Below are 24,719 nucleotides of genomic sequence, written 5' to 3'. Positions count from 1 at the left end.
TCAGTTGCAAACCCATTTTCTCATTTGAGAAAATGAGAGAATAAATAAGACAGAGAGAGAGAGGGAGAGAGGGAGGAGTGGTTATGTTTGTGTAGAGTAAGCACAGGAGGGGTGCTCTAAGAGAAGAGGGTGGGTAGTGAGCTAAAATAAAACCTCAACGGGCCTGGTAAATAAGGTTAATGATAGAGATGAATGTTACTTAAATCAGGAGAGGGGTTTGGTATGGACCACTAATTTTCCAGGCTTCCCAAAGTCTTTCTAGCCACAGGAGAATGGTTGATGTAACCTAAACAGAGTTCTCCATTAAAGCCCTTTTTCAGACTCAACTCTTCCTAGAGTGCATTCCTTCATCTCTCTCTACATTTCACACTCTTTCATGTGTCCATCCTATGCTGCCTCCGTCGTGAAGTCTTCCATTAAATTAACTGAGTAAATGCATTGCCTCCTTTCTCTGAATCTGTATAACTTTGCTTAGTTTTTTCCCCTTCTGATATAATATCTTGAACTGTATATATTTGTAAATTATCTTCCCCTCTCACTAGACTAGCTTCTTGAGGGCAGGTCTTAGCCATTTTAGAATCCCCTGTAATATGATCATTCATAATTTATTAAATTAAACAATGCTGCTTAATTAGGCACGGGAAAATACTTTTTAAAAAGACAGATGTTATGGTTTTTCATTAGGACTTACATATAACAGAACATTATTTCATCAAACTTTTAACCCTTTTTGGGGGGAGGTTGGAAATTTATATAAGACTTTTTTTTTAACAATCATCTGATTCGTATTGGCAGTTTTTTTTTTTTTTTTTTTTTGCTGTACGTGGGCCTCTCACTGTTGTGGCCTCTCCCGTTGAGGAGCACAGGCTCCAGAGGCGCAGGCTCAGCGGCCATGGCTCACAGGCCCAGCTGCTCCGCGGCATGTGGGATCTTCCCGGACCGGGGCACGAGCCCGTGTCCCCTGCATTGGCAGGCAGACTCTCAACCACTGCACCACCAGGGAAACCCCGTATTGTCAGTTTTGCTGATGCTGCTGAAACTGTAAGTTAGAACGTATTTTGTCAGTTGAAAGAGCACCATTCACCACCGAGTAAACGACTGAAACAGGAACTTGTAGATGGATTGAACGGAAGAACAAACTCAAAGAAAAGTAATCATATCTACTTTTAACCAGCATTTCTTTCTCAGGAAGATGAGGTTAGCCATATATACAAATGCATTTCTTTAATCTGAATGCTTTGGCTCAAAATAATTGAAAATAAGCATTCAACATAATTTGGGAACATGAAAAATATCATTTTATTTTCTACTTAGATAGGGTAATTCTTTTAGATGATTATTCCTTGCTGATTAGCAGAGGTTCAAGTTCCCTTACCAACAGCAAAAAAAAAAAAAAATGTATATTTCCACTCTCTACATGCACTAAAATTCATAATTGTTGATCTGGTCTACACACACACACACACACACACACACACACACACCAATGTAAATACTGTATTTGTATCATCAAAGTTGAGAATTTATTGGTATAAAGGCACGTATAGTTCATGTGTAAGAGTACTATAGCAATAATAATTGAGGACTAAAAGTGCCAAGCCCTTTATAAGTTATATCTCATTTTTTTAAAATAACAATACAGAAATACATTGTTTCTTCAATTTTGCAGATGAATAAAATCTGAGGCTAAGACTGCTGAGACACATTGCTTAAGGACACATGGTGAGAAAAAGGAAAGTTAGAATGTGAATTCATATCATTATGACTTCAGAATCAAAGTTCTTTACCAATATCTGCCACAACCTTAGGCTCAACAGCATCGTGGGGTGAATAGAGGTGCTGCTCTATCCAAGCCTCTATTCTCCTTTAAAGCCTCCAGCTCCCCTTCAATTTTCCTTTTCACCCTTTACTGTATCACAAAAACAGAGTTTTTTGAAAAGTCAAGAAATTACATTTTTAAAAGTCAAGATCCAATCAGATTGACATTCATTCTGTGATTATGTCCTTATTTAGTGCCTTTCTACTACTGAAGGTGGAATAAGCATAAAACCTGAAGAATCAGGGCCTGTGACTTTATGCAGAAATAAATTGTTTTTGCTTTTTTTTGATGAACAGATTTCAAGATTACATATTCCATGAGTTTGAAAGGATTTCAAAGAATCTAAAGTAGCTGACAATCTCTCAGTTCTTCTGAACATATATCCCTGACAAGAGATGATCTAATAGAGATGGGGAACTTACTACTTATCAAAGCCTACAGTTTTTGCCCCTGGCTAGCAGAGGAATTCTAACTCTTATTTTATTTTTATTTTTATTCTTTTGCGGTACGCGGGCCTCTCACTGTTGTGGCCTCTCCTGTTGCGGAGCACAGGCTCCGGACGCGCAGGCTTAGCGGCCATGGCTCACGGGCCCAGCTGCTCTGCGGCATGTGGGATCTTCCCGGACCGGGGCACGAACCCGTGTCCCCTGCATCGGCAGGCAGACTCTCAACCACTGGCCACCAGGGAAGCACCTCTAACTCTTATTGAGTACAAATTCATTTACTTAAACTTCTGCCATGTGATCTTGATTTTACAATCTTGAAGCCAGAAAGAACAGTTTTCAACTTTATGCTACATGTAATCCTTCAAATATTTGAGACTAAGGCAACAACTTATTCCTCCTGTCATTTAATCTTTTTCAGGTTAGACATGCCTAGTTCCCACATTTATTTTTCAAAATGATACTTTCAAAATGCCCTCACTGTCCTGAATGGGTTCAGCTTTGGTTTTGTTCTTAAAACTCATCAGCCGGAGCTGAATGGAATACTAAAGACGGACCTTTGGCGGCCAAGGGAGTCCCTGTTTCTTTTCTGAGACACTGTTTTATCTATTAATTCCCAGTTGGATTATATCCATTTTTGTTTGTTTGTTTGTTTGTTTTGCAACTAAATTGCATTGAACTGTAACAGTTCACGTGCCAAAGGTGTTTTCAGTATATGCTACATGCAGAGCCACATCTTCTACCTTGGCTATTATTGCTGATTTTCTGACAAGATGCAAGACAAGGGAATTACTAGTCTATTAACATCCCTTTGGGTTCTGAATCTAATAATCCCTGATTGAAAGCAATGAACAGCCATGGCTGAGGCTTATGGGTTTTGGTACAGAACCCCAGATATCCTCCCATTCATTAAATCAATAATAAGTGAGCAGTTAATTGGTAAAATATTTTTTTTTTTTTTTTTTTTTTTTTTTTTGCGGTACATGGGCCTCTCACTGTTGTGGCCTCTCCTGTTGAGGAACACAGACGGGCCCAGCCGCTCCGCGGCATGTGGGATCTTCCCGGACCGGGGCACGAACCCGTGTCCCCTGCGTCGGCAGGCAGACTCTCAACCACTGCCACACCGCGCCACCAGGGAAGCCCGGTAAAATATTTTAAAGAAACAAAGTCAAGATTTTTTTTTTTGGCTTGTAGTGAAAAAAATAGGTATCAAATTTTACTTTCCAAGGATTTACGAACAGGCTGAATTGAAACTGAGGAGAAAACTTTAAAAAGAAAACTTTAAAAATAAATCCTATTAATAAAAATTAAATTGGTATTTTAAAGTTATATGCACAATATAGAGTACAATGTTTCTTTAGAAAATTTCACCTTTTATCATTTCATCTTAAAAGTACGCTTCGTGAAGTATTTTTTTTAATTATGAAACATAGTAAGGCATTTCAAAATAAGAAAAAAAAAGTCGCCATCCCTAAACAAATCAGCCTGTTCATTCTCTTGTTTTCTCTTAGTCTGGATCCAAATACGTAAGCAATATAAATGTATATTTTAAAATATTGTCTTTATTTCTACAAATATATTTTTCAGAGTATGCCTGACATCATGTCATGCACACAGTTTTAGAACATTGGAAAGTAAAGCAGCATAGGAGAAAATAAAGCTTTCCCCACCAAATGATTTCAGTATTCTGAAGTTACAATTCTCAATTTAGCTTTTCATGGTCTCCCTGTTGGCACTTTAGACTGGATACAGAAGCTAAAAGCTCAGCCATCAGCACCTGAGCATCACATTTACAAAGAAAAGGAAACATCAAACTTCCAGTCTTCTGTGCACTGCAGAACAAATGTGCCAGGAGGAAGAACAGGTGCCCGTGTGGCCTGCCCCAAACCTTTCTTCTTCAGAACTGTAGAGAGAAATACTTTCAAAGTCTTTTGAGTCCCAAGGGACCTAGAGGATACTCATGACTAGGGCAGTTTTACCCATCTTTTCTCACACAGAGAGAAGGTGCCATTAAGGGAGATGTCCTGCTTAAATAACTCAAACATGAGAATGGATTTTTAGCACTTAAAAGGTGAAGGTGGGTGATGGTACAGAAAATGGTGTGGGCATGGATATGATATAGCTCAGCTCACAACTGACATTTTCACTTGTTATGTCTCTGGGTATCTAACACAATGTACACCAAATGATAAATAAACCTTAAAAAAAGAGGGAGAGGGGGCTTCCCTGGTGGCGCAGTGGTTGGGAGTCCGCCTGCCGATGCAGGGGACGTGGGTTCATGCCCTGGTCCGGGAGGATCCCGCATGCCGCGGAGCGGCTGGGCCCGTGGGCCGTGGCCACTGGGCCTGCACGTCCAGAGCCTGTGCTCTGCGGCGGGAGAGGCCTGCGTACTGCAAAAAAATAAATAAATAAATAAAGTTAAAAAAAAAAAAAAAAAGAGGGAGAGGGAAGACTACTCTACATTTAAACAAAGGATTTTTGAAACATGATTCCTGCTATAAATCATATCTGGGCTTATAGGGAGACTCTTCATAATATCCCACAGCTATAAGTGATCTAATTTGCCCAAATGTCTCAATCTAAACATTAGGTCCATATTTAATATTTTCTATGAGAAACTTGCTTCTTACAAGAACTTAAGAATTTAGAGGTTAACATCATACACTTAGACATAAAGGAAAGAAGACAAACTTCCAATCTTCTAATGATGATGAAACATATGTATTTTCTGTTTTGTTTTTCATGAGGTTCGTTCTAGTAATGGAGGTAATAAAAGTCTTTATTGAATGTGTACTGTGAATGAAGCACTTTCTACACATTTTATCATTTATTCTTAATTATAAGTATTAAAGGTATAAATATTCCCATTTTGAATTTAGGTTGTTTGAAACAGGTAAAATAATTTGGCCAAAATCAAATAGCTGATAAGCTTTAGAGCTGAAATTTGGATTCAGATACATCGATACTAACTCTCCAAACAATTTTGGCTCTGATATGTGAAAAATAAATACAAATGTGTGCATATGCACACACACACACACACACACACACTACTTACATATTCAAACAGGGTTGGCAAACGTTTTGTATAAAGTGAAAATTTCTCTGTCATAGCAACTCAGTGTTCCCATTGAAATGCGAAAGCAGCCATGAACAATATGTAAACATAAGAATATGGCTGCGTTCCAATAATACTTTATTTACAAAAAATTTGAAGGCCAGATTTGGTCTCTGAGTGGTAGTTTGCTTACGCTTGGCTTAAAATATCATAAAAAAGTAATTAAAATGTTAACATAATGTAACAAGGAATAATTGTGTGATAGAGAAGCAAGAGAAAAGCAGTAGTTTTAGAAGGACAGAATAACAAACTACCTAAACTCTTTGTAATATTTTACCTATGGATTATGCAGGTTTCAAGAGAGTGGCTGTAGTGCATTGAACTAAAAAGTAACAGGAACCCAACAGAGACAATATCCATAGTGAACTAAAATTAGAAGATGTCGGGGACATGTAACCAACATGAAGAAAAGAAATTTTAAAAGTTCTTGTGGTAAAAATGTAATTATTTAGAATCCAAAGAACCACATAATTTCAACAAATGACTGCTTCATATTATGGCAGGATCATAGGAGATATTGTCAAGTCACTGTTAATATTCTTTCTCTCCAGACCAAGGTGAAGTAAAAGGGACTTTATTTATACTCTATCCTGAAGCAACTGAAAACCAAAATATGAAACAATGTTTTTTTAGACATTGAATATCATGTAGTGCAGAGAATAATCCCTGAGAGAGCAGAAACTAATGAAATAAGTCATACAACTGTCCCATTTTATTGCCTGAAGCAAGTTCCAGGCTGCAACAGAGGTAGGGGAAACCTTGGTAGATCCTAGTAGTCTTGCTTAGTTGAGAAAGTCAGAACTGGGTGTCAAGGTCACTAGAGTTTGCTTTGCAGAATACCATAGAAGAGAAGGCTATACAGGGAGAGCTCCAGAGATCTGCAAAAAGGTCACCTTAGAGCCCTTAGCTGAGAAATGATCAGCAGGTAATGGTGAGGAAACCATCCCAGGCCAGTGAAACAACCAGTAAGAATTGTACAGTTGACTCTTGAACAACACAGGTTTGAATTGCATGGGTCCACTTGTATCAGACTTTTTTCAATAAATATGTGCTATAGTACCATAGGATCTACAGTTGATTGGATCCACAGAACCATGGATGGATATGAAGGGCTGACTGTAAAGTTATACACAGATTTTTGACTTTACAGAAAGTTGGCCCCCTTAGCTCCAAGGTTGTTCAAGGATCAACTGCATTGCCACTTAATCTGAAACAAAACCAGAATCATAAATTATTATTTTTGCTACAAGCCAAAATGTAAAAAAACAAAAAACCACCAAAACACCTCATGATTCACAAGGTATTAAGTACAGTACTCAAAAGGGTTTTGACTCAGTAGTTTGGCAAAATTAGTCCTAAACTCATGGCTGCTCTGGTCTCATGTAACAGATTTTAAAAACAAACCTCCAAAGGCTCAACGTTTTTCAAAATAATTTAACTGTGACTCAGAACAAGACTGAGGATGTTTATAGGGTTATGAAAATACCCAACACCAAGAAAACAAAATTCACAGCAGCTGTATGTAATGATCTGTATGTAAAGAAGCAGGCAATCCATAAGGAGGTGAAAATTTAATCAATGGAAACAGACCCAGAAATGACACAGATGATAGAACTAGTAAACAGAAAGATGAAAGCAATTATTATAACAATACAACTATAACCTGAACTACATATAGTCCAAGAAGTTAGAGGAAAGATTGAACATGTTGAACAAAGAATATAAAAATATAAAAAATGATCTAAATCATACTTCTAGAGATAGAAAAAATACTGTCTGAAATAGCAAATACAATAGATGATATTAAAAGCAGATCAGCCACTGTAGAAGAAAATATTAGTGAACTTGAATACATAGCAATAGAAACTATTTAGAATGAAATACAGAGCAAAATAAGACTAGGAAAAAAACATAAACACAGCATTTTACATAACAGTTTACAGTATTTTACACAACAGTTTATTATTTCTGGAAAGCAAATCAATTTGAGGTAGTTCCTTCCAAAAATATCTAAAGAGCAAAAGGTAAATATAGGCAAGAGAGTAATATAAATATTTTGTAATCAGCTTTCATATTGACTTGGAATTTTCATTGTTTGTTTTTAAGGTTAAATTTATTCCAAATTACTTTGTCAGGATGTTTATAATCTTTCAGAAAGAAAAATAGGGCATTTCTTTCATGTTCAGTTATTTAACTACTGAATTTTGCCAATAGAAATATTTTCAAATTTGAAATATTTTCAAATTCAGTTGTTTTCAGCACTTAATTGTGATAACCTTTATGCCCTCAATAAATGCTGAGATATTATGAGTAACATCTGGTTATTTTTAGCAGAACAATAAATAATATCCCCCAGTTAGTTATTGAAAATTTCTGGAGCAATCTATGTAAAATGTTCTGAATATGAAATTGGCCCACAGAGCCAGTGGGAAAGATTTGCTTTTTTCCCCAAAAATGTTAATTCTAAAAAATAAATTCAAATATGGAATCATTGCTTCTTTCAAAAACAAAGATAAAAAGTTTCTCTTTTCTTCTTAAACCATTGAGAGGTATTGGACCTACAGTTAAGATAATAAGTAAACATTTAATAAGTTTCCTTTTTTTAGGAAGCTATATTCTTTGCAAATATAATGTGGAAAAAGTGATCCATAGTAGAAATGTCAATGTTATTGCTTCTAATAGACAGCTATATCTGAAAGTGAAAAATTTTTAAGTGTGGGCCAGGATAGAAATTATTTTTGCAAGAATAAATTATATTCATATTTAATCCATAGATACCCACAAAAATTAATAAAGATTGAAAAAGTAAAAGGAGTATTCAAGATGGCAGCATAGGAAAATCTCAAATTCACCTACCATGGACACAACAAATTTACAACTACATATGGAATAATTCCCTTTGAAAGTAACCTCTGAACTGAGTGAGCAGAGTCTCCACAACAAAGAGTAAAAAGACAGCATTGAGATGTATAGGAGAAAGAGAGATATAGTCATGCTAAAGAAAAAAAACTACACACCAGCCTCAGCAATCCACACGTAGGAAAGATCACAAAGGTAGAGTTATTTCTCCTGAGGAGTGAGAGATTCGAGCTCCACATAAGGCACCCCAACCCTTAAATTTGGCACAGGAGAGATGAGCCTCTATAATAGCTGGTATTGAAAACCAACAGGGAATAAGTCCAGGAAAACTACAGAACTACAGGGAATGGAAAATCCACTCAAAGTGCGTGAGTAAGCATGCACTCACTTGACCTGAAAACCTGTGCAAAAACAATGGATTGAAAAGCACATGGACCATAGGTAAAGGAGATCTACTTACTAATCTTGAAGCATCTGACAAAGAGGCAGGAACCAGTTGGGATGCTCCCTGGAGACTGAGATGGTGTCAGGAGCCATTTTTAAATCTCTAACTTGCTACTACCTGTGCTGGTGGTCACTATTTTGGAACTTTCCATCTAACCTGTTACTGCCAGTGGACACACTCCAGTGAGAGCTTTGCTCCCTCCCAGGTCTTAGCCAGGCTTCACAGTTGGCCAGGTGATAACCCTTGCCACTAGTGCCTGGCAGCCATTGAAGCCAGGCCCGCAGCCTTTCCAGGGGTCAGCCCCACCCCCCAGCACACAGCAGCAGCCCTGACACAATAGGAGAACATATACAGCCCACATAAGGGCCAGCCCTTGAACTCCTGGCTCTGGTGGCCAAGTGGGTTTGCACTTCTGAGCCCCATAAGACATCTCCTATGTAAGGCCACTCCATCAAGACTGGGAGAGGTAGCTGACTTATAAAAGAGGTAGCTTACAGAAACAAATATAGAGAATTAGGCAAAATGAGGAGACAGAGGAATATGTTTGAATCAAAAGAATAAGATAAAACCTGAGAAAAAAAATAAATGAAATGTAGATAAGCAATCTTTTTCATAAAGAGTTCAAAGGTTTATAAACATACTTACCAAACTCGGGAGAAGAAGGGACAAACACAGTGAGAACTTCAACAACAAGATAGAAGATATTTTAAAAATACTGAACAGAAGTTATAACTGAACTGAAAAATACACTACAGAGGTTCAACAATAGATTGGATGAGATAGAAGAACAAGTCAGTGAGCTGGAAGACAAAGAAATGGAACTCACCCAGACAGACCAACAAAATAAAATATAAAGAAATAAAAATTATTTTTTTAAATGAAGATATCTTAAGGGACCCTTTCGACAACATCAAGTGGAATAACATTCACATTATAGGGGTTCCCAAAGAGAGGGATAAAAAGCCAGAAAATTATTTGAATAAATAGTGGCTAAAAATTTCCCTAATGTGGGGGAGGAAACAGGTATCCAGAACCAGGAAGGCCAGAGAGTTCTGAATAAGATGAACACAAAAGGACACATACCAGGACACATTACAATTAAAGTGGTAAAAGTTAAAGATAAATAAGAATGCTAAGTGCAGCAAGAGAAAAACAATGTGTTACATACAAAGGAAACACCATAAAGCTATCAGCAGATTTTTCAGCAGAAATCTTACAGGCCAGAATAGAGTGGCATAACATATTCAAAGTGCCAAAAGAAAAATACTTCCAACCAAGAATTCTCTACCCAGTAAGGTTATCATTCAGAATTGAAGGAATATTAAGAATTTCCCAGATAATCAAAAGATTAAAAAGTTCACCAACATTAAACTGGCTCTACAAGAAATGTTAATGGGACTTCTTTAAGCTGAAAAGAAATGCCACTAATTAGTAGTAGGAAAACATACAAAAATAAAAGTCTCACTGGAAAAGGTAAATATATAATAGGTTTAGATCAATCACTTATAAAGCAGGCATGAGGTAAAGAGACAAAAGCAGTAAAATTAGCTTAAAATTCCAACAATTATTTAAGGGATGCATAAACAGATGTAAAATGTGTTATGAAAACTATAAAACATAGAGGAGTAAAAAGTTTTTTTAAATCTCCACATATTTGGAAATTAAAAATCAAATCCAAAATTTGTTTTATTTACAAAATATCCAAATTTCTATCAAGATTGACAAGATTGATTTTAAAAATCAGTGAAGATACAAATAAGTATTATTGTACTTTGATCAACAATTGTGTATTATCTAGAAAAATCAAGAGGTGCATTTACTTTTTGCTCTTTTTTGTGTGTGTACCTGTGTATTGATCTCATTTGTACCTGGTTGGGCGTCTTCCCAAGGGCAGTTATCCCAGAATGGGTGTCAAACCTACATCATAAAGGCTACTGTCACTGTGACAGTGGATGTCTGCAAACTCAACCTACTGTGTTCTTTCCTTCTAAGAGGGCTCAAAGGCCACTGGTTTGGGCCCTGGTATAGGAGAGGGAGGATGACAAGGAGGTACGACAAGTAAGCCTAGTCTTACTATTATGAAGTGAATTGTTTCCCATCAAAATTCACATATTCAAGTCCTAATCCTTAGTACCTCAGAATGTGACCTTATTTGGTCTGGGAGTTCAGTGGAGAAAATGTGCAATTTTTTTTTTAGGTTTGTACTCCAGAAAATATCTTGAATTATGTGCACAATGGAGCATGGAGAACATCTTTGTTGAAGCACTGCTGATAATAGAGAAAAAGCAAGAAATGTTTAACTATTCGTTCTTAAAGGAATTAATAAATATTTTCATAAAATCGGTTTAAGTATATGAATGCAGATAAGAATATATTTCATGAGTGTAATGTACAGAGAAAATGCAAATTGAAAATCATATAACAGGATGATAAATTATGTGATAAAAATATAAGATAGCATGAAAAAATTAAACACACAGACCATAATATATTCCATCCATCATAAAAATAAGATATATTTTTCACATTGGCATCTCTGAATTCTGAGATTTTAAGTCATAATTTAATTTCAGAGTGTTTTTATTTTAGGTAGTACACGACATGATGGTATATCTTATATTTGGTGTGTTATATTTGATAAAATAATATATTTATGCATATATACATGTAGATTAATAGTGGGAAAACATACATGTCTATGATAAACATATATTTCAGGATACTAGTTCCCTCTAAGGAAAAGAATATATATTTAGAAATAATAATAGCAAACAGAATAGAAATTCAGTATCTCATTCTTTGTTATATAATTTCTATATTTTCTCTGTGCTTGACAAATCTCAAAATGTTTTAAAATGAAGCAGTTAGAGGTAGAAACCTAGGACTAACAAAAAATCAAGAAGGCATATTTCTCATCATGAAAGTTAGAAAGTACTGAATAGTAAATTAAATAATTATTATTAGCAAAGAGATAGCATACCAGTTTGTCAGAGGAATGAATAAAACATAAAGATTCAGACTAAAGCCAAATGACTAATTGTTGTTATTTACCTTCTTCCCATACCAATCATGAAGTCATATGTCATCATTATAGAATAAACCTCTGTGATAAAAGAACAAGTTTGAAATTTGTTTTGATTGAAGATAATCATGGATATTGTGTATCATTTCCAAGGTTTATGTGTGTGTATATATACATAAATATTGTGAAATCTTGCTAAACAATTGACATTTTTACTTTTTTTTTTTTTTTTTTTTTTTTTGCGGTACGCGGGCCTCTCACTGCTGTGGCCTCTCCCGTTGCGGAGCACAGGCTCCGGACACGCAGGCTCAGTGGCCATGGCTCACGGGCCCAGCCGCTCCGTGGCATGTGGAATCTTCCCGGACCGGGGCACGAACCCGTGTCCCCTGCATGGGCAGGCGGACTCTCAACCACTGCGCCACCAGGGAAGCCCGACATTTTTACTTTTAATTCACAATTTCAAGATGTGGAGAATTTCCAAATAAGACTCTTTTCTTACCAGTCTCATGGTCCTAAAGGAAATTAAATAACTAAAAATAATTGAATGCTTATCTTTCGTATATTTTGATACCTCTAGCAAGGATTAGAATATGGAGCACTTGCACCCAGATAAGTGTGGGTTAGTGTCAGCCTGTTGTTTCTAAAACAGAAATATCAAATGGAGGTGGAAACTGTTTGGCTGCATACTTTTGGTAATGGAGAGAATGCAAGTTGGACGAATTAAGTATAAATTGTTGATGACATATATACACTGGTGGTTCTTGCCATCTGAGTGGCAAATTAAATGTGTAGGCAAAAAGGTTCAAAAAGACCAGTGCAGATTCCGTGGACAAGTTCTTTGTCTTGAATATATTTTTGCTTTTTCAGTTTTTGCCTCTGCACATTTAGACTGGAGATGAGGGCCTTATCTATAAATGTATATAATAATAGCAATACCTATCTCACAGGTTGTTGTTAAAATTAAATGTGAAGTATGTAGGACAGTGTGGAGTATAACATGTACTGAACAAATATTAGTTACACTTAGCGAAGGAATGAAAGGTCATTAAACCCTTTAAAGCACCTTTTTCCCCAGATGTTTCCACCAAATTACCTATTTCCTGAAATTTTCTTATTACTCTTTCTTCTTCTTTTATGGTAATGACATTTGAAAATTAAAATAATCTGGAGACAGAGTATTTAAAGAAGTAATTAAGTTAAAATGGGATCCTTAGGGTGGCTTATAATCCAATATGTCTAGTGTCCTGAAAAAAAGAGGAAATTAGGACACAAAGGGAATGTCGCATGAAGGCAGAGGGAGAAGAGAGCAATCTACAAGCCAAGAAGAGAGGACTCAGAACAAAAACCTTATCAACAATTTGATCTCAGACTTCTATTTTCTAGAATTGTAAGAATTTAAATTTCTGTTGTTTAGGCCACCCAGTCTGTGGAATTTTTATGGCAGTCAGAAAATTAATATACTAGAAAACTTTAAAAACTACTACTGAATGGGATGCAGTTATAAGGCCATTTTTAAAAATTTTTATTGGAGTGTAGTTGACTTACAATGTTGTGTTGGTTTCAGGTGTACAGCAAGATGTATCAGTTATACATATATCCACTCTTTTATAGAGATTCTTTTCCCATATACACCATTACAGAGTATTGTGTAGGGTTCCCTGTGCTATACAGTAGGTCCTTATTGTTTATCTATTTTATATACAGCAGTGGCTAAAAAGAATGAGTAAAGTAAAAGATTTACAAAGCCTAACCTGTTTCATTGTTTGACATATACAAAGAACAATTTGTAAGGCAGCCATTCTCTCCTGCTCATTCAGCACCTTTCAAAAGTGGAAGCTCTGATTGAGCAGGGACAAGATGACAGAATAGGAAGACCCTGGGCTTGTCTCCTCCCACAGACACACCAAAACTACAACTACATATGGAACAACTATCTCTGAGAATGACCTGAAGACTAGCGAAAAGATTTTACACAGCTAAGGATAGAAAGAAGAAGCCACGCTGAGATGAGTAGGAGGGGCTGAGATATGGTCTGGCCAGGACCCACACCCCTAATGTGGTGACCCAAACAGGAGAGGGAGCTCTGTCTCCAAATACAGTCACATCTGAGGTACTGGGGTCAGGTCTTCAACATATAAATTTGTTTGGAAGGCACAATTCTACCAATAACACCTTGCTAAGAAAATCATATTTTTTTGTTTTGCATGTGCTTTTAGTTTGCTAAGGCTTGTTCCCAGCTAATAAAATTAGAAATGCCGAATATCAATTGTATTTGCCTACAGTTAGTTGGTTAGATTATTCCAAAATGGGATAAAAGAGCCACAGCACTGTCAGAACTTGGCTTGAAGGCTTGTCTTTGCAGCACATTTCCATTTCCTAAACTAGGATAAGAGCACAATCATTTTTTAAATCATTGTGGTATTTAACACTGACATTTCTTTTCCAGAAGATTATTAATTTACTTAAAAGGGTTTTTATACAGGAAAAAAAAACAAAAAAATAAACAGTAGTTTCTCACAAATACACTGTATAATGTGATATAATCTATGGCAGAAGTCATGCCTTCCTTTTAATTTCTATTCCAGCTACCCTAACCTAGACACTATTTATAACCCTCCTGATCAATGATAGTCTTTTAGCTTACTGCAGTCAATCTGTCAAGAAGAGAGACAGCATTCCTGTCTTTAATGCCTTGCAGTGCAAATACTGTAAGGTCAGGGTTGTAGCGGCAGAGGATTGAAGACATATTTAGGAGGTAAAATCAATAAGACTTGTTGACTGAATAGATGGAGTTGGGCACAGAATAGGAAAAGTGTCAAGGATAACTCCAGGTTTAAATGTGAAGACATTTATTGGATCATTTTCCTTTCTCTGAGTGGAAGCCCTTTTCCCCTAAATGAACTGGAAGTTACTTTTGCACAAAGACTATAGCATAGATTTATTTAATCCCCTAAAGCTCTCTGCTTATAATAGGCACTCAATTCATGTTGGATTAATGAGCAATGCATACAGTTCAGGGACTGTGGTAGTTAAAATAATGGTGCTCCAAAGAAGTCAAGGTTCTAATCCCCAGAACCTATGAATATGTTACCTTACATGCAGAAGAGACTTTGCAGCTAAGGATCATGAGATGGGAAAATTATCCTGGATGATTATCACAAGGGTCCTAAAAAGTGGAGAAGGATGTAGAAGAGACAGAGGGTGATATGATTACAGAAGAATTTAGAGTGATGTGCTTTGAGAACTCAACTCCATAGTTGTTGGCTTTCAAGATGGAGGAAGAGGGCCATGAACAAGGAATGTAAGCAGCCTCGAGAACCTGGAAAGGGCAAGGAAACAGATTTTCCCCTCAAGCCTTCAGAAAGGAATGCTTCCATGCCAGCATTAGTGAGACACATTTCAGACTTCTGAACTACAGAACTATAAGATAATAATAAATTTGTGGTGTTTTAAGCCATCAAGTTTGCAGTAATTTAGCCATAGAAAGCTAATGCAGGGAATAATGAAGTCTTCCAGTGATCCAAGCCTTCTCCCTGCAATTAGCCAATCGTTTCAATCTATTGACTAATACCAAAGCTTAAGTACTCACCTTTATGGCTTATCGAATTATTATACTAAATCTCCAAGGAATCATGCATCTTAATTTTAGTCTATTTTAATTCCCAGAGTTTTTAATGAGCAAAATTTACTAATGTATATTTTACTTTTATTTTTCTTTCTTATAGTGGCACAATGGAAAAAAAAATTAAAATGTGTGTAATTTATGGACAAAACAAGAAAAGCCAAGAAAACTAGTTTATGTGCTTGAAAAATGTAAGTTGCATTCTGAATTACCTGAGTAATATTCCATGATACATATTGTGAATAAATAGTTTGTCAGTGTCATAATTCTTTTATAGATAAGTACTTATATTTTATATGCATTTATTTATTCATATATATATATTAAAAATTATTTGACTCCTTGAAATTTGAAGATTTTAAAAAATCAAATAAAAAACTATTTTTTAATATGTTGATTGTAAACATCCAAAAAGACTTATTACAAATCTGTGTTCCAAAGACTGGAAATACAGATGTATGGATTACTTATTATTTTGGAATTCGTAACAAATCATTTAAAACAATTTTTTGTTGAGCAAAGGAGTAAAAATGGGTCCCAGTTTTATTTCAGAGATTGAATGTTAGGTTGAGCTAATTCCAATGGTATTTTTAGTCATCAGTTATAGAGATACGCAGGACCTTACCTAGTGAAGAAATTGAAATCTAATTACAACCTGGTTCCTTGCCTCTATGTGACGCAGCCCTCTGGGTAGTAAAGGCCGGTTATTCTAACAATGACTGAGTCACAATGGTCACTCTGTTTTCAGCGATTGTACATCAGTGAAAAACATTTGATTCTTGTTCTGTACTAACAGATTTGGTAGGTAAGTTGAATCCTATAATCTATTAACAAGTGATCTTTATTACAAATGTTAAAATGGGATTGTGGTAGTTTGGCAAGATGTTATCATTAGGGGGAACCACATAAAGGGTGCATAGTATTTCTGACTTATTTCTCAAACTGCATGTGAAGATATAATTATCTCAAAATTTTTAAAAAAGTTTAACTTAACAAAAAAAGGGATTGGAGAAGCAGAGGCTCTATGTGATCTTATTTAGGTATGACATTTCAAACTAACTAAATTTGACCTTTGATCCTCCTATTTCACAAGTTGCATGCTTGCGGAATGAAAAACAGCTGGAATCCAGAGAAAGCCTACATGCAAACCCCACAAGGGTAACCTCTAGTAAATGGAGTAAAACCTTTGGGAAATGCATGGTTTTACTCAGCAAGTTATAGCACAGATGGCAGAATGAAAAGTTACTATATTTACAGAAGGGCATCTGTTAAATTACATTTAACTGGATCTGTAGAGTAAAAGTTTTCTTTCCTCACAACCTGTACCAAATTATTGCCAATTCTCTTCACTCCATTTAGCGTCTCTGTGTACTTGGCACATTTCTGAGTTTTCATCATGAAGAGCCTTAATTGTAAAATATATAGAAATGATTTTCACAGATTCATTAAACTGAGGTAGAAAAAGTATTGAGCCAGGGCTGAGAGTGGTCACTGTCCCCAAGGTGCTGTTGACTGTGCAATCATCCAGGCAGGGATTGGGATACATGGCGTGTTAGGAGATGTACACCTACCTGTGTGTAGTATGCCTTCCTCCCCATATTTTATTGTCACTGAAAGTAGAAATTTAGAGTCAGCAGAATTTTGAGTGGCTGAATTCCTGACGATTTGAGGCATATAGATCTGATGTTTTTGAGCAATGATTCTAGATTATCAGAGTTAAAGAGAATAGAGCCTGGCCTACTATAGTTTCTCATACTTTTTACTGTATGCATGAAAAAAAAACAGCTGCAACTTTAACTCAAATCAAGAACTTTTTTTCTCAAAGTAATGAAATCTCAATCTCTGGCTATCCAAGAAGGGATAAATTTGAATTAGAAAAAAATGATACCTCTGTGTTAATACTAGCAATGCAGAATTCCATAGCCAAGCAAAGTCCTGGAATTTACCTTATTTGCTGTAAATACTTAACTAGAGTAAAGTTGATATGTTTTTATGTGTTTGGTTTTTTTTTTTGTATTCTTAAAATAAATAAATGAAAAGAAAATCTAATTCAATGGTTTGACTTGCTACTTAAAGACTATGTACATCAAAACTACCTGGTAAGCATTTTAACAGTTCATTTTCCACAGTGATTATCCTCTAAATGTTTGTATTTATTAGATTTGGGTTGGACCAAATTATCTGTATTTTAAAATTCTCAACAGATAATTCCAATATGCTGCTAGGTTTGAGGATCACTGCTTTAGTTCTACCTTCAGATGTATTCGTTACTTCAATGGCTTCGAATGTCCTTCGATCAGATCATATGAACTGATCTTGTGACAAAGGTCTACAAAGTACAGTGTTTGGTTTTGGTCCTGTTATGAAGTCATCAAATCAGAAAGTTGCTACTACTACCCCACACCAGGAAATTACCAAGAGTGGTCACAGTATGTTACTGCATTGAAGTAGGTAACTCACAGAGGAATAGCCAGATCTCTGACCAAAAGGCCATGCATCTGCCTGCTGCAGCCAGAAGAGCTTTCCTACGGCATTGAAAATCTTAGATGAGTTCCTTTCACTGGTGGCATCTAATCAGAATTCTTCTGAGAAGAGATTCTGGGAAATGAAGTTTCCTATTTTGCCAGAACAAAAATTGCACCAGGCAAAAAGGGCTTTATTCAAGGCAATTTCAAGAGAGGAAAGAGACTAGAGCTCAATCTGAATTCAGCTCCATTGAAACCAGGGACGGGAGAACTCTTATACAGAGAGGTGAGGAGAACACAGGCCATGTGTGTTTCCTAACTGGCTTCACTCAAAGGAAAAGTAAGCATATTATCTTTGACAAAAGATAGTTTTACAACTGGAGCAAGACACCCACTGAAAGTTAGGCTCCTACCCTCTCACAGGGACTGGGAGATAGTGGGAGTATCTTCCTTGATGACCACATTTCAAAGGGATGCCTCCCAGGTCCTTGAGAAAGACATCCCTTGCCCGAAAAACTGGAGAGACTTTCAAAAGATTTAAATCTCAAATGGGCAAAGAAATGGCTTATAATGACAAGCTTTTCTAAAGTAAATGCTCTAAGAAAATGGAGGTCAGTGTCCTAGAGTTACAAAAAGGCGTGTCCAAAGCTTAGTCAAGTTGAGAGAAATGTTAAAATCTTCTTGGACAAATAAATAAATAAATAAAATACATAAAAGGATAAGCATTGTGCTGATTTCCAACTGCTTATCTCGCTCCCTTCCTTAGCATCAAGGACAAGGATTCTAAAATCTTTCGTGATAAATTTCTCCCTCAAGGACTCATTAAAACACTCAGCCTCTCACATACACACACACAACTATTTGTGGACTTACTACACAAAACACATTTTATAGTGTATGGTGGAATAGATATACTCAAGGTACAGTCACTATTAACCTTTTTTTGAATACTATTATAAGCAATTACTGATGATTATATTACACTTTAAAGAGAGAAATGTTTTAAGAACATGTAATTAAAATGTTTAATTTCAAAGGTGGCACAAGGCCTAGGTTTGAATTCCAACTACATTACTTACTAACTTGTGTTAAGACACTTAACACTTTTTTTTTTTGCCACACATATAATTTTAAAGAAAATCATAAGCACAAAAGAAACTCTGAGGTGTGCAGAGGTCTGTTGCAATGGGAGCTTAACGCATCATCTAATATGAATAGATCAACCATAATCTTTCTTAATGATTTCAGAAATCCTTTTTTTGTTTGTTTTGTTTTGTTAACATCTTTATTGGAGTATAATTGCTTTACAATGGTGTATTACTTTCTGCTTTATAACAAAGTGAATCAGTTATACGTATACATATATCCCCATATCTCTTCCCTCTTGCGTCTCCCTCCCTCCCACCCTCCCTATCCCACCCCTCTAGGTGGTCACAAAGCACCCAGCTGATCTCCCTGTGCTATGCGGCTGCTTCCCACTAGCTATCTATTTTACATTTGGTCCATATATGTCCATGCCTTTCTCTCACTTTGTCCCAGCTTACCCTTCCCCCTCCCCATATCCTCAAGTCCGTTCTCTACTAGGTCTGCCTCTTTATTCCCCTCTTGCCCCTAGGTTCTTCATAACCTTTTTTTTTTTTTTTTTTTTTTAGATTCCATATATATGTGTTAGCATACGGTATTTGTTTTTCTCTTTCAGACTTACTTCACTCTGTATGACAGACTCTCGGTCCATCCACCTCATTACAAATAGCTCAATTTCGTTTCTTTTTATGGCTGAGTAATATTCCATTGTATATATGTGCCACATCTTCTTTATCCATTCATCGGATGATGGACACTTGGGTTGTTTCCATCTCTGGGCTATTGTAAATAGAGCTGCAATGAACATTTTGGTACATGACTCTTTGAATTATGGTTTTCTCAGGGTATATGCCCAGTAGTGGGATTGCTGGATCATAGGGTAATTCTATTTTTAGTTTTTTAAGGAACCTCCATACTGTTCTCAATAGTGGCTGTATCAATTTACATTCCCACCAACAGTGCAAGAGTGTTCCCTTTTCTCCACACCCTCTCCAGCATTTATTGTTTGTAGATTTTTTGATGATGGCCATTCTGACTGGTGTGAGATGATATCTCATTGTAGATGTGATTTGCATTTCTCTAATGATTAGTGATGTTGAGCATTCTTTCATGTGTTTGTTGGCAATCTGTATATCTTCTTTGGAGAAATGTCTATTTAGGTCTTCTGCCCATTTTTGGATTGGGTTGTTTTTTTTTTGATATTGAGCTGCATGAGCTGCTTGTAAATTTTAGAGATTAATCCTTTGTCAGTTGCTTCATTTGCAAATATTTTCTCCCATTCTGAGGGTTATCTTTTCATCTTGTTTATGGTTTCCTTTTGCTGTGAAAAAGCTTTGAAGTTTCATTAGGTCCTATTTGTTTGTTTTTGTTTTTCTTCCCATTTCTCTAGGAGGTGGGTCAAAAAGGCTCTTGCTGTGATTTATGTCATAGAGTGTTCTGCCTATGTTTTCCTCTAAGAGTTTGATAGTGTCTGGCCTTACATTTATGTCTTTAATCCATTTTGAGTTTATTTTTGTGTATGGTGTTAGGGAGTGTTCTAATTTCATTCTTTTACATGTCCCTGTCCAGTTTTCCCAGCACCACTTATTGAAGAGGCTGTCTTTTCTCTACTGTATATTCTTGCCTCCTTTATCAAAGATAAGTTGACCATATGTGTGTGGGTTTATCTCTGGGCTTTCTATCCTGTTCCATTGATCTATAGTTCTGTTTTTGTGCTGGTACTATACTGTCTTGATTACTGTAGCTTTGTAGTATAGTGTGAAGTCAGGGAGCCTGATTCCTCCAGCTCCATTTTTCTTTCTCAAGATTGCTTTGGCTATTCGGGGTCTTTTGTGTTTCCATACAAATTGTGAAATTTTTTGTTCTAGTTCTGTGAAGACACTTAACTTTTTTTTTTTGTGTGGTATGCGGGCCTCTCACTGTTGTGGTCTCTCCCGTTGTGGAGCACAGGCTCTGGATGAGCAGGCTCAGCGGCCATGGCTCACGGGCCCAGCCGCTCCACGGCATGTGGGATCTTCCTGGACCAGGGCACGAACCCGTGTCCCCTGCATCGGCAGGCGGACTCTCAACCACTGCGCCACCAGGGAAGCCCGACACTTAACATTTTTGAGTCCAGTTTTTTTCATACATGTTGTCAATCAGATTAAATTAGAATATATGGAAAAGTGTCTGGTACACAATTGGTCCCAGCTAAAAACTAGTTTTTATTCTTTTTTTTATGGAAAATACCAATTATAATTGGTTTTGAAGGGTGAATATAATTTTAAACTGAGCTATGTTGGGCTTTCTATTTAAGTTTAAATAGTAGACAATTTAGATTCTACTTTCTTCAGCTGAGGTTTAATAAACTAAAAAAGAATCTGTTCAAAGTTTGGTAACTTTGGTTGCATTCTCCTTTGTATTGATTTCTATCACTCTTTGCAGATTGGAATTTTAATTTTGAAGGTACCATATGTTTGAAAGTTAAATTTGTTAAGTGTGGAATATTAATGGATTATTATTCTCCACAAGAGAAATAAAAAATCTAGATATTGAGCATCTTTTCATTGGGATAACAAATGCTGATCATTTTAAATAAAAATACTTAAATTTAACCTAGTCTAGCTCTTACTTTGGGTTAAATCCATAATAATTCTGTCATGGGAAAGCTGTCATTTACCCCAAATATGTACTTTCTTTAATTATAAATAATAAATGCAGAGTGGAAATAATAAATAAATCCCTTTCAAACAATATTAACCTTGATAAGTTGTCTCGTTTTAAATTTATTTGCAATACAGATACAGGAGTTTTGCAAAGGATGGATTGAATATTGACTCTGGTAGAGTAGGAGAGAAAACTGTTAGATACAATTTTAAGTATTAAACAAATATTAAAAGAAGTTTAGTGTATAAGCAGGACCAGCCAAACAATTATAAGACATGATGAAAAGAACATTATTTTGGGAATTAGACACAGGATTACAGAGCAACTGTATAACCATTAATAATAATAGTACTGATAAAAGCAGCCCTTGCTAGCACGTGTTGAGTATTTGCAATGTTCCCAGAATTGAGTATTGCTCTATCATTTTATATGTATTACTTCAAATTTAATTTCAGCTATGTGATCTCAAGCAATTTTCAACTTTCTTGGTGTTGAGTTTCTCACCTGAAAAATGGGGCATTGATTGGACTGGATGGCTCTTTCCAAGATATCAAGTGCTCAAGTGCTTATTCTTTCTGCTGAATTTCTCATGACTCTCTAGGCAAATATATCCCTAATTCTTCCAATTCCCTATTTATATATATATATATGTGTATATATATATATATATATATATATATATATATATTTCATAATCCAGCTTAACATATCTTAATTATATCAGCTAGCATAATTTATTATAATTTATGACGTTACTCGACAGGAAGCTAGTCACAAGCACAAGCCCATCACACAGCAAATATTCTTTATTTGCATTCTGGTTGCTTTTGGGCTTCTTCTAGCTATCCTTTCAGGCTTTCCTCTGAACTTCTTCTTTTGACCTATAATAATAGGTTTTTCTCCTCTTCTTTCAAGGTTCAACACATTTGCACTGGAAATAAGAGTTATCTTTCTATAAAGTTTAATTCTAAACCTGGTTGCTGAAGCAGGCATGCTGCTGTAACCTCACTTGATTCTTATTATCCCTGGAATGGAAATGTAGAATGCAAATCAAAATAAGGTAGGTGACTTATTAGATTGGTACCATTTTACAGATGAGAAGATTGAGGCCTATTTGTGTAATGGTACATGATGTGTGTAGCTAGAACACAGAGCATTGGTAATGAGTTGAGGGCTTTTTGGCTGGAAGGGTAGATCTGAGCCAGAATATGGGGATCCTACAATGTCTTGCTAGAAGTTTACACAGAAACACTTACAGTATGTTAGATATTTCAGGAGATCTCAGGCTTAAAAGAAGCCAAGTGGGGAAGTGCTAGATTTGAGGGAAAAAGATATGGACTAGGAGCCTGTTCTTCCTAGATTCTATACCTCCGTCTCCAATACTGTCTTCGTTTTGCTACTGTTGTAGTTTAGTGCTGCTCCGAGGCTACAATTCCTGCCCCATCCCTGAATTTATCCCTTTTTATTTCAGTCTATTTCTGTTCTGTTGAAACTCTTTTCCTGGCTAGTTTTGTCAAAATCAAGAGACTAAATTTCTCAAAGGTAATATTTTGCCATAAGAGGAGCAGGTGACTGCCATCCTGGTAGAGTAATATTAGGACAGTCAACATTGGGTGGGGCATATACTATAGTGGCTTTCAAGTGTGTTCTGTGTCCCTACTTTAAAGTACTATTCAGGAAAAGCAAGCTTTAAAATTGTTAATTAGAGATTGCAGAATTTGAGACTTTAAATCTTGACTGATTATATGTTGTCTATACAGCAATAATAGAAGATATATTTAGAATTATATGTTTAAATAACATAACTATATCTCAATACATGTGATTAAGATACATGGATTAGAAAATTGAAAAAGTAATTCTCATTTCTGTTTTTCTTGAACACTTTTTTCCTCTGTAATGATTATTGGTAACATCTAAAATCTGAAGAGGATTCATACATCAATCATATAAAAAAAGGATTGAAGGGACATACAATATTTTATACTAAGGGAAAGAAAAAGATGTGATAATCCTTTTTAGGAATGTCAAAAATAGGGACTGGAAAACATTTATTTTTCATCTCGGGAAGTTTCTAAACATAAAAGACTGAGAAACCATCTTAGGACAACATACTTGGGGTAGGCAGAATTCTAAGATTACCTCCAATGACTAATGCCTTTGTATAATCCCCTCCCCTTGAGTGTGGTCAGAACCTATGACTTCCTTCAAGCCAGTAGAATATGGCAAAGATGATGGGATCGTCATCCCGTGATCTTAGGTGACTGGAAGGAAAGGTCCTCCTGCTGGCCTTGAAGAGACAAAATAATATTAGTTCTTAGAACTGTGTCAAGCATTCTGTAAGGGTTATTTGTGTTTGTTAAATAAAGACCGAGTAGATTACTCAAAATATATTTCAAAAGCTTTAGGTTTCCTTTTCCATTTTTAGTTCTTCTCTACTCATAAATTCGTTTCTTCAATCACAAAGAAGTATGAAGTAAGATAGAGTATTTAGGTATTCTTCCCTTCAAGGTTTCTGCTTTTTGTACTATGTTCACAGCTGTTTTTGTTCAGGCTATTAGGGGGTATGACACATGGGAATGGATAATGCACCGTGCCTTCATTTTAGCAGATTTTTAAGCTCTGGATTGTTCATAATGATTAGTTGCACCCCCAACATTTATTAAATAATTGGCAGCAACAGTGAATTTTGTATAGATGACTTTTTTAACCAGAAAAAGATGACTTTCGGAATTTCATTATGTATTGTCATTCAATAACAAGTGTCTTAGATCCTTCATCTGATTATCCCACTTTTCCAAAACAAATAACACTAGAGGAATTTAGCTTTGGCAGTATTAAGGGATATGCTTGTCAACTTCTTTGTGGTCACATTTCAAAGCCATGGAAAGGTGTGTTCTGAAACATTAAACATTGGACAATAGTCGGATAATCGTAAAGTGGGTAGAAATATTTCCATTCTAATTCTTCCTTAGTATTTGTGTTGTCTCTACTGAGTTTTACAAAAGTAAGCCGGGGGCTGGCTCTGGGCAAAATGTCAAGTTCAAAATCCTCAGCCTGTCATTCAAAGCCTCCATATTTTGTCCCTTCTCTAGCTTTCAATCCCAAATCTGATTATACTCTCAAGCCCCAGGTGTTTTTAGTCGTACTGCCTTTCAGGTTATCCTCTGAAACCTTGTTCCCCTTTCTTGCCTCTG

This window comes from Mesoplodon bidens (assembly GCF_964165515.1).
Source record: "Mesoplodon bidens genome assembly, chromosome: 7".
Classification (NCBI taxonomy): Eukaryota; Metazoa; Chordata; class Mammalia; order Artiodactyla; family Ziphiidae; genus Mesoplodon; species Mesoplodon bidens.
This window is presented reverse-complemented; position numbering follows the sequence as displayed.